Source organism: Bidens hawaiensis, unplaced genomic scaffold, assembly GCF_021521415.1.
Source record: "Bidens hawaiensis isolate Kalapana, Puna unplaced genomic scaffold, B.hawaiensis_p1.1 tig00008041_1, whole genome shotgun sequence".
NCBI lineage: Eukaryota > Viridiplantae > Streptophyta > Magnoliopsida > Asterales > Asteraceae > Bidens > Bidens hawaiensis.
In genome coordinates, this window is record NW_027491565.1 from 621,608 (window position 1) to 633,794 (window position 12,187).

General features: G+C 33.1%; 1 pseudogene across 1 annotated transcript; it reads right to left on the reverse strand.

Annotated features, from left to right (window-relative positions):
- Positions 1-4,021: 4,021 nt before the first annotated feature.
- Positions 4,022-10,914, reverse strand: LOC143636753 (DNA-directed RNA polymerase I subunit 2-like; annotated as a pseudogene). Its single transcript, XR_013154301.1, has 27 exons — positions 10,614-10,914; positions 9,544-9,626; positions 9,315-9,443; positions 9,093-9,169; positions 8,944-9,007; positions 8,783-8,853; positions 8,593-8,670; positions 8,464-8,509; positions 8,215-8,395; positions 8,059-8,111; positions 7,901-7,974; positions 7,717-7,834; positions 7,548-7,635; positions 7,344-7,459; positions 7,139-7,266; positions 6,959-7,038; positions 6,640-6,875; positions 6,400-6,564; positions 6,144-6,308; positions 5,980-6,054; positions 5,793-5,896; positions 5,642-5,717; positions 5,436-5,564; positions 5,217-5,357; positions 4,911-5,123; positions 4,598-4,841; positions 4,022-4,528 (listed from the first exon to the last, which is right to left on the reverse strand). The product of XR_013154301.1 is annotated as a DNA-directed RNA polymerase I subunit 2-like (transcript).
- Positions 10,915-12,187: the final 1,273 nt, after the last annotated feature.

Here is a 12,187-nt window from a genome sequence, read left to right on the forward strand (position 1 = left end):
CCTAGTCTCCCATCAACATTCCGAATCCTGATGCCTCTGAAACTAAATGCTGGGGACAAGAATCGAACATAGTCATATGAAACATCATCTCTCCCTTACATGCAATTTCATTATATCTTAATTCAAAATATTGATTTATAAATCATAAATCTGTATTACTAACTATTTAATTATTCATTTTTATTCAATACACAGATTTCTAACCTTCTCGTCTTGTATATTAATAAACATACTCCACATTAATAAAAAAAATAGAGCCTTATGCATAAAATTGCAAGAGAATATGGATCACCATAACCATTATATATATATATATATATATATATATATATATATATATATATATATATATATATATATATATATATATTAAAAACCAAATAGTGGTTATCTCACAAATTCATAATATTAACCATTTAGATTTAAACATGTGTGCCAAGTTAGTTATTTGAGTATTTGCAATCAACTTTTTTTTGGAACGACTAACTAAGTAACGTCAGGTAGCCCCCATTGGCTAAAGGTAGCTCGAGCCGGCCACGAGTCCGGACAGACGGAGCCCCTAGCGGTCCACCTATTGAGGGATTCCCCGGATAAAACCTGACCCTCACGCCCGCCAAACAGCACGACAACGAGGGGCCGGTAAAACCGGGTGAGATTAGGACTTGAACCATGGCAAGCCAGGGCCATCTCCCATATAAATTAGTGATAGTAAGGTTAGAATCCCTACCTCTCATTAGTAAAGTGTATGCTCTACCATTGAGCCACATCCAATTTGTTATGTGGTGCTATGTTGAACCATAGTCCATACATTTATTGATTTACAAGATTATCTTATAATATGATTTCATTATAACTATTATTCTATTATTATATGATTATAACTAAATATTAAATATCCCTGAATAGTAATTTTCGATTCATTTTTCATATGCACTTTAACTTCATTTTGATGTAAACTTCATTCATAATAGAGTCGTCGTAACACACAAGCAAACTTTATTAACTTTATGTTTTATTAATGTCCTCATCGTGATGTGCAGGTTTACATGTATCAATGGTCGCTCACGGTGCAATGCACGGGGATATTTACTAGAACGAACTTTATTAACATTATATTTCATTAATGCCTCCATCGTGACATGCAAGTCTACTTGTATCAACGCTTTCGCTGCAGCGCGCGAAAACGTTTCTAGTTGAAACTAATAAGTAATATTTACGCTATGCCAATATTTATTTAGGGTCTAATTGAAATATATTGAACTAATTTACTTAAATAGAATAAGTTCCCATAAATACAAATGGAAAGTAATATGCTAGAAAAGTTATAAAACTATCACCTCCAATAATTATAATTCATAATTCTTAATCAAGTCATAATGTCTTCCAACTGGATTTTCTCCTGCATTGTTTTTCTCTCCTTGTTTGCTGCCATCGTTGTTCCTCAACATGTCAACATGTTTGGTGTTATTTGCATGGTTATTTACATATACAAATATTTGATTTCTTCCATCAACCACCACCCTCCAAAATCTCAAGGTATCCAAAACTTGTCAATTATGTTACTATTTTGATTCCAAGAGTTGTGTTAGAATCAGATACAAATAGATTTAACGTGCTAAGAGTACAAATAACTAGCATAATTATGCTGACATCAGAATAAAAATAATTACTCTATGGTTTTGGAATTATATTATTATTATTATTATACGTCATCTTTTGTAATGTTATATTGTAATTACTTTGGTTGTGGTTCACAACTAAAAATAATAATTACTCTGGTTATCTGTAATTTACTGTCACAGGCGTAGAAGAAGTATTAACTGACTCCATCATTGTCATTGCTTCACCGCCATCACCGTCGCCACCGCCACCTACACCGGAAGTGGAGTTGAAGAACTTAGTTAGGAAGTGCTTGTTCGTATAATGACGTGTCAAGTCCGTTATTTGCCGAAGAGAAAATCGTAAGAGAACCGAAAACAAAAACTTTAACGACGACTAAGAAGCTTATGTTAACTTTAAAGACGAAGATGACGTCAATGTCATTGCCATTGAACATGAACATGAATGAATATGAAGAAGAAGAGACGGTCAAAGAATACACGTTTTAAAAGTTACAAAAGTCAAAATTGTCAAAAGTCAAAGTATGACTTTTGCTACGTGTTCTTGTTTTTTACACCAAAAAATTGTTCATAGTTTTGTTTTGTAACACACAATTTTATCGGTACATTGTTGGGTCTTGATTTATTACCAAAATTGGAGAAGTTAATTTTTTTATTACCGTAAATATGAATTTATTTATTTACAAAAGTTGTATGTTTTTTTCCTCTTAGGAGGCAACTCTTTAATTACCTTTCAATCTCTATCAACTTATAAATCATGAAATCTTAAATTTGTTAATTTTGTTTTTTATTTAATAGGAATTTAATTTATATGTTAGTGTTACATCTTTGAGCTCGAAACAAAAATGTCAAATGTTTGAGTAGCATGATGTGCCAAGAACAAACAACTTCACCTAGTTGTATTCTTAACCATCAGAAAGCTAAACTACATAAGTATCCAGATGCAGGTAGATTAGTTATGTTTCATGTTTCATTTGTCACATCCAACACGCTTTTACTCTTGCTGAAAAAAATGTTGGATCAATGTCAAAGTTCGATGTTAACTTTTACCGTCGATTGATGTGTACCCTGAATTGGTTATTCGTAAGAAAAGATGACACGTGTTATTTTTGTATTACTTATTTATTACCTTAGGTATCAAAGGGCATTTGATCCAATGGTATTTTGGGGTGTTATAAGGTGCCCCTTCCTCTGGAGGTCAAGTGTTTGAGCCCTAACATGGACATTGAAGTAGAATTAGAAGCAGGTTATATGTATCGGTTGTTGTTCAAAAAGAATTATTACCTCATGTGTTAAGTCCAGATTCATCATTAAGTTTTATTTCTTCATTACTATGTAGTAACCCCACTTAATATTTTTGAGGTAACTCAAAAATGGGTCTGAAAATCGACAAAGATGACATCGAGAAAGACATGTCGAACAAACTTCATATTTGCGGAGAATTAAAATAACGTGGAAGCAAAACGGAGAATTAAGTTATTTTCTTTTTTAGCATCTAAAATTGTTGTTTAGAAAAATGTCGTCTGTCTTGATGGTTTTGAGAAAATGACTTGATTTTTTTTGTTCGAAATTTTACATTTAGTTATAATATTTTTTTATTAAAGCACCATGTTATATATTTTATAGATTACCATTGTCCCATTTAATACACAATCAACTCGTCTAGACAATCAAATTTTGTTCAGGTTACTTGAATTTATTAGACTATTCTCATTGAACTCGTCTAGACAATCATATTTTGTTCAAGCCACTTAAGTTTATTAGACTATTCTCATTGGCGAAATTTAGATGGGTTGTCTCACTGTTTGGAAACAAAATTAAGCAAGCAAGAAAATAACTAAACCGGTCGTCGTAGAAAAAGAGATTGCAACCTATTCTCCTTTTTCACTGTCGCATGTCAAGATGCGTTTTTATTTTTAATTTTTTTTCACACTAATTTGTATTATCTCTAATATTGTTTTTTTTTCATAACTTTTAATAATTAAGTTTAAAAAACACTAATATAGTCTTGTTCAGTTTTGTTTAGTGAACACACCGATATAATTTTTTTAAAAAAACAGAGTTTGTACAAAAATATATATTTTTTAATATATAATAAATAAGAATTAATATTTATTTATATGATCTCACAATATTTTATCTACTTTATTAAGTATATTTGATGAAAATGAAGAAAAATATATTTTCTAATCAAATATATATTGCTGATTTTTAAATAATATTTTTTATATATCTAAACGTTATTAAAAAATAAATGAAAAGACAGAAACAATTCTCACCCTTAAAACAATATATTAAAAAGACCCTTTAAAATAAAAAAAAAATGAAAACAAAATTGATGGATATCATATGAGAACACTATAAACATTCTGGTTTCAACAAAAAAAGACAGAGGTTTGAAATTAGAACAGGATACATCTCTCATTCTCAAAACTAGCAAAAAAGTAAGTTCAAATAAACCTTTCCCCAAAATTAACTTAAATTAAATTTAACTTTCAAGCACTTGCTCCATTACTTAGTTTGAGTGTCACTTGTATGTTCATAGCAGCCAGCTCAGCAGCCAAATATCTAAAAACATAAGGCATCGCAACGGTCTCCATACCTTTACTTGTATCGCAAGCAACACACTTCACTTTTTTCGGGACTCTGCCTGGTGGCAGCCCGGCAATCTCCCTCGTTACTTTCTTCTGGTTCTGAATTAGTGTTGTCGTCAGAATGCTTCCACATAGTGAACACACGTCAGCAATGTGACGATCAGAACTTGCGTGAAGCCTATCATGTAACGTATAAGCTGCCCCGTGCGCAAGAAGGGAGTCGCGTTCCATCTCACCAAATCGAATACCGCCTCCTTCCTTCCTTCCTTTTATTGGCTGACGTGTCACTTGATCCACAGTTCCGGTTGCTCTCACCTAAAACAATGTTATTATCATGAGCTACAAATTAATATTTATAACTAAAACTTTTGTAAAAAAACGTACCTGATACTTATCGGAAACCATATGCCTTAAGTCTTTGATAATAAACAGGACCAAGAAAAATCCCACACGTTAATTCCGTCCCATAAACTCCACTGTACAAAACCTCAGTACCACAGGGAGTAAACCCACGAGCCGTTAACATGGAACCAAGTTCATCCACAAGTGAAACATTTTCATTTTCATCTGACTTCTTCGAGACTGGGAACGGTGTCGCATCCACAAATTTCCCGTGTAACGCACCTCCCTTTACTTAACATAATATGAGCATTACATACATACAAGTTAATCAAATAACAGATTATGATATCGATACCTTTGCAGCAATAGATTCTAGAAGCATTGCAATTGTCATTCTAGAAGGAAACGCGTGAGGATTGATAATAAGATCGGGTCGCATTCCAGTAACTCCAGAAAATGGCATATCAACATCATCCCATAGCTGAGAACATACACCTTTTTGCCCGTGTCTACTGCTAAATTTATCACCGATTATAGGATTTCTGCGACGGCGGAGACGTATGTTTGCCTGTAATAATATTATATAATAAAATTTATTTAAAAATTAATTTCAATGGACCGTGTTGATAGTAACGGAAAGATAGAAGACTTAAAAACGCACCTTGTTTAGCTGCTTTTTGTTTTTGACATCGACGTTGACATAATCAACTATTACGGGTTCTGAACCTTTCAATTTTTGACTGAATGAAGTGCCTGTCACTTCATTATATGTGGTATAATATGGTTCTCCAGGCTCTATTTTCTGAAAGTTAGTAGTTGACAGTTAACAGAAAAATATATCATAATGAAGAATTAAAAAAAATAAAGAAAAAGGACGATCCTGCCCAACATATGGAAGACCGTCTGCATCGATAAACGAATGTGATTTCTTATCTAAAGTGCTTCTTCTAAAGATCTTACTTGCACCACCAGATTTGATCTTTTCGTCAGCCAAATCAATAGATTCAGTCTGCAAATAACATTTATAGCATATTAATCATTTTTTAATTTTATTTTCTTAATTGTATAAATAAATATATTTAGTACCTGATAAATGTGACCATGAGCAAACCCACGGTCAGCAGACGATCTATTTAACACCATGGCATCTTCCATGTCGTATCTGTTTATTATATTGAATCAAATAAATAACCATGAATAAAAAAAACATAGTTAACATATTTAACAAAACACTTGCCCTGTATAAGCCAGCACTGCCACAATTGCATTTGTCCCTAATGGTGAATCATCGATCCTGTATTTTTCATAAGTAGCAGTGCGCACAATTGGGGTTTGAGGTGTCTGCAATAACCAAGTCAAGAAATATTATATATATACAACTAAAAGATATACTTATAATTCATAGTTAATCAGACAATTCAAACCTGAAGGTGATACAGCTTCTGATCTGCACGACAATTGATTCCTTGTGAAGAGAAACCCATTGTTTGTTTTGCCATCTACAAGTTCAAAAGTAAATCAACAAAAATGGTGACACGGGTATACAAACATACAGAGTAAAAAATATTTGAAATAACAAGATAAAGACCTGACACTGGTACATATTTCTAGGACTTTGATTATGATCAGACCAAGGGGTAAGATTGCCAACAACACTAAGTATTCCAGTTGGATGAATTTCTTCATGAGTTGCAGGAAACTCGTCTAATCTTCCACCATTTCCTCCATCTGGGCACTCTATTTCCATATACACCTACCAATATAAATCAGCATATGGCCTTAAACAATAATGAAGACACTGATAGTCATATCAACAAAGCCCATAAAAATACTCATAAACTTACCTGTTCAAATGGTCCAATCAGTTCAATATTGTTATTCTCTTCTGAAGATGAAAATTTCTGTCTAACGGGTCGAATAAATCTTGCAGGATTTGTGAAAAGGTACAGACCAGGATATGCTCCCCCCATGCTAATAGGTACATGTCCCACCTCTAAATCTTCAGGGATCTGTTAATTAATGTAAATTAACTAACAGAGGGTAAAAAAACATAAAGAGTTCTTTTTAAGTGAACAAAAGCAAACCATTGATGCGGCTGATAGTTTTAATTTCCTTAAGTGGGTGACAGTTTTCTCGATTCTATCATTTCGTATAATACCAACAACACGGCCATCAAGCAGAACATGAAGAAATTCAGGAGGACCAGCTTTGAGATCTGGTGAAGGGCTCATACCCGCAGCTATCAAAACACTCACAATAGATTTTTGTATTTTTGAGAAATCTCTAATTTTTCTTTCTGAATCATAATAGGAAGTGATACCTGTAACCAATTTGTAAATCATCTTAATACCAAGTTAACTTATAAAATAAAAACATATAAAAAATTGTTTTCTAAAAACTTACGACATGTGGCCGTTAAATGGTTAAGCAGTCCACATGGAGTGCCATCTGGTGTGTGAACAGGGCATACAAAACCCCATGACCTGTGAATATGTCAATGAAAAAGAGCATAAAACAGTGTGAAGGAAAGAAAAGAGATCTAAACTACATAAATAATATTGGAGTAGAAAAAAATATACATACTCTGGCAACAACTTACGCACGCTTGTTGTGCGAAGTCCAGCGAGTGATGAGCCTCTGTGAACAGCTCTAAAATGTGACAGAAACCGAAGATAATTAAGCCTTTCTGCTTGCACAGTCATACCAGCTTTCTACAAAACAATAAAGATACCAGAACTAAGTTTATAACTAAACAGATAACAGCTTTTTTTACAAGTTAAATAAATACCTCCTTCAGATCAAGATCCAACTGTGAATCTAATCTTCCAGTTTTTAACATATTTTCAATAGCTGAACCAACTTGTTTTCCAGGATTTTTATCCAATATTTTCGTTATGTCAGCTACTGAAATAATCCAAACCAAAAAACATAAAGCATAGTTAAGTTAATGAAAAGTTTGTCTTCATAAGCCATATAAGAAAAGAGAGCATACAGCTGCCAAAAGCAAAGTTATTCTTTGGGCTTTTAACTTCATCTTGAAGTCGTCGTTTAGATGTAAGCAGCCAGTCCTGTAGCCTTTTCTGAAAATAAGTTAAAAAAATGTTAATACACGAACTTCTGATTATTTTATTGTATAAAGTTATAATCAACTTGTATTTTACCTTAATACATATTGTAACCAATTGACCTGGAGGCAGAACTTCATGAGTTTGCAAGGAATCAGGGTTATCGGGTATAGAGGTTTGATCAACATACGAGAAAAGTTTCTGCACCATAAAACTGAATAAAAGAATATGTCAAACCTTTCAAATCCAAAACATAATAACAAAAGCAAAAAATGCTTACATTAATAGATTAAATTTATCAAAATTGTTATAAAGGTGGACCAATACAAAATCGCTCAGAACAGCTTCAGCAACCTATAGAAAGGTTATTGTTGATGTAAGACAACAAAAAGGAGAGTAAAATCCAAAAATTAATAGAGAAATAGAAATGAGACTTACAGCAGCGAGACTTTTGTGTTCCATTCCTTCCATAAAAGGTTTAAAGAACTCTCCTGATTAAAATGGGGAAAAAAATAACATTTATGCATCTGAAAAATGAGTTGACTAATGAAATATGAAGAGTAACAAAAAATTATATAAAAGAAAAATAATTACCGATGTACTCCAGACACTTGATGCGGGTATATAACTCCATTTTATTAACTTCATCAATAATCATCGTTGCTCTTTCATTCAAAATCTGAGTGCCAACACAACCTTTTGCCTTTTCATATTTCTCATTGTACACAGATGTCAACCTTAAGAAAATTTCTTGATCAGTAGTATCAATAAGAGCCTGTTGAAACGAGAGTGAATAAATTAGTACAGGTAATTAGATTCTACTAGACAATGTGCAATTTCTACCTTCAAAACAAGACCTATGGGTAACAAGTTCTCCTTCCCTCGTATCCTACACACATTACAGAGTAAGAATAGCTGGCATTCACAATTTAAAGTAACATAAAACTTCTGTTGCACCATATTCATACTAACCGAAATCCAACACTTGCACCCCCATTGCTAATATAATATAAATTGACGGTTACAGCAGATTGATCTTCTCTAACGCATCTGAGAAAAGAACAGAAAAAAAAAAACAATCAACAAGTTTAAAATATATTTGTTGTTTAACGTACAGAAAATCTACATTAAAGATATCCTTGTATTACAAAAGAAAGTTAACCTTATAACCACAGCTTTATCAGTGAACCCTTCTCTTCGGTTGCGAAATGAACCTCTGGACATACTAGTTGGCTGCAAGTATCCAATGTAGCAATGCTTAGCTAAAATCTTAATCAATTAAAATAATAAAATAATATATGTAAAGCATAAATAGTAACTTACATAGTTTCTCTTTGGAACAATTAATAGTCTGACAACTCTCTCAAGTCCATTTAATATAAAGTACCTATATGATGTAAGATGGTGAGCGCATGAATGCTTCCACAAAAAAAGTGACAAAACTACATTCTTTAATTATAAAAGTAACTTACCCGCCCATTTCTGATGCTTCTTCTTTACAGGACACCAGTTTATGAGGATCAGCATCTCTAAGGTGACAAAGTTTTGACTGCAAAAAGTTTCAGAAAACCTTAAATGTCAGTCATGTTAAACGTTTCCTATTAAGAGATGTTTAGTAACTCTACACACCTTAAAACTTTAGTATAATTAAACTGTACAATCTATAAACCTAATAAATATATACATTCCCTTACCTTCAACATAATAGGCAACTGCCCAAAATTAAGTTGCTCTCTAATAACAGGTGCATTGGAACCATCACCATATTGGAAGCATACATTCACCAAAAACTTACCAGTATACGAAATTTTAGCTTGTCTACACTGTAAATCAAAAACACAGATAATCCAATAAGTTTATAATTATGTGTTTCTAATTTCACCGTAGAAGAAACTAAATTATCTATCAATGTACACACTTTACCTCATAAGGATATAAAGCTTCACGAACTTGCCTAGAACTGCGTTCCTTTTGAGGAGGATATAACTCAGGTTTATCAAACCAGAGTAAGATACAGGTCAAGAATTAACAAAAAAAATATATACAAATTCAAGTTGTATTAAATATATTAATATCTAATTTAGCCTAACTTTATTGATTTCATTATAGCTTCAAAATTAATCAAGCAAACACAATTACTGTGTCTGTTTGTGTGTGCATATGCATATGAATTATATTTATATATGCATATGCATATATATAATTCATATGCATATGCATATATGCATATGCATATGATGCATATATGCGCATGCATATGCATATGCATATGCATATGCATATACATAAATATAATTCAAGCTGCATATAATATCTACATTAACCTAACTTTACTGATTTGATACTGCATAATAACTAATGAAGCAAACACAACTACTGAAACAACTATGCTACAATTACAATATATACAATTCAAGCTGCATATAATATCTAAACTAACCTAACTTCACCGAGATCATTACAGAGTCAAAACTATTCAACAAACACAAGTACTGTGTCTGTGAGTGTGTGTGTATACATATACATATTCATAAACATATTTCAAGCTGCATATAATATCTAATCTAAACTGAACTAACCTAACTTCACCAAATTCATGACATCATAATAATTAATCAACCAAACACAATTACTGAAACGGTTCTACTACATATATACAATTCAAGCTGCATATAACATCTAAACTAACCTAACTTCACCAAGATCATTATAAAGTCAAACTATTCTACAAACACAAGTACTGTATGTGTTTGTGTGTGTGTGTGTGTATACATATACATATACATAAACATAATTCAAGCTGCATATAATATCTAAACTAAACTAACTTTACCGATTTCATATTTTCATTACAGCGTCAAAACTATTCAAACAAACACAATAACTGTATGTGTTTGTGTGTATACGTATAAATAAATATAATTCAAGCTACAAATATATCTAAACTAGCCTAACTGAACCAATTCAACTTCAATAACAAAACAAAAGGATATTCCTTAGCTTCAACTCAGTAGAAGGATCCACAACTTCAATCGGCTTGATATTCATGAGCGCCTTCTCTAAGCCGCACTCAATGAAGTGATCGAACGAGTGAATATGGTGGCTGAAGAGCTCACGTAACCGCTCGTAGTCAGGTTCGTTAGGTAAGTGTGGCGTCATCCTTCTCGCACGTGTAACCCTAGCTTCTGGCTTAGTCGCCATTGTTGTTGTTGAGCTGGCGAATGAATGAAAATGGTTTGTGAGGTTTTTAGGGTTTTAAGGGTTTTGTTTGTTAATTGGGGGTTTTTTTTAAGCTTTGGACAATGTGTTTTGAGTATTGTGTGGTTTGGTACATGTGTTTCAAGTGTTGACATTTTAGATCCCTTAATAAACTTTTATTTGCACAAACCGGTTTAAAACTCAAAACCGTTTTGTGAAAACCGTTTTTTGTTAAAAACCGGTTTATGATTGGTTTCGGTTCGGGTTGGAACCGGTTTTGGTTTGGTTAACCGGTTTGGAACCGGTTTCGGCGAAGAAAATTACAAACCAGTTGCGAACCTACAGTTTCAATCGGTTCCAAACCAGTTTCTACATAATTGGTTTCAAATCGGTTCAGTTTCGGTTCGATTTTAGGTCGGTCAGTTAACCGGTTTATTTGCCCACCTCTAGGTTGCATTTGAGTTGCACAAACTGGTGTAAAATTCATAACCGGTTTGGGTTAACACCGGTTCGGTTTGGTCAACAAAAGTCAAAAATGGTTTATGATTGGTTTCGGTTCGGGTTGAAACCGGTTTCTTTCCATGTTACAATCGGTTTCGGTTCGGGTTTTGACCGGTTTTAGCCGGTTTCGGTTCGGTTAACCGGACGATTTCTGTAAAAAAATTATAAACAAGTTCCGAACATACTGTTTCAATCGATTACAAACCAGTTTTGACCATCACGATTTACTTAAATATATATGTATAAATATAGTTATATATATATATATTGCATTGTAATGCTGATAGAATGTCCAAAATGATAATTTAAACCTCTCTCAATCTCTCTCCATCAGACGTCGTTATATTAAATGCTCATTAAGTTCACCGGCAAGTCTCCAACATAATATCAATGACATGACGGGAGTGAAGGGGACCCATGCAGGATTTCCTCCACTCAATGGCGGGACCCGTGCATGGATTTCCTCCACCCGTTCATGGTGCACTTATTGTTTCAAGTATCCTAGGTGGTCCGAATTAAAGCATGTGGCTCCACAACATTAAAAAAAAGGTTCCAAGGCCTATGCAAACAAGGTAAAGTTTGTCATGCAAGCAACTACATCAATTTACTTGTAATTATTCTTTGAACTTTATATTTTGTATGACTTAATTGGTATGCTTCTTATTCACTGTCTGGTTTATTCTTCATGTTTCCCGTGTTGACATGTTTCATTCTCTCATTACAACTATTGTCCCAAAAAACGTTGGCATGGAACACTGCCACATCATCAAAAAATGATGAAAACGGTGAAAAACCATACGGGTGTTGTATGCAATAATGACAAAAGGATAGAAGTATGTTACATTCTGATGTAATTAATCGTGACGCT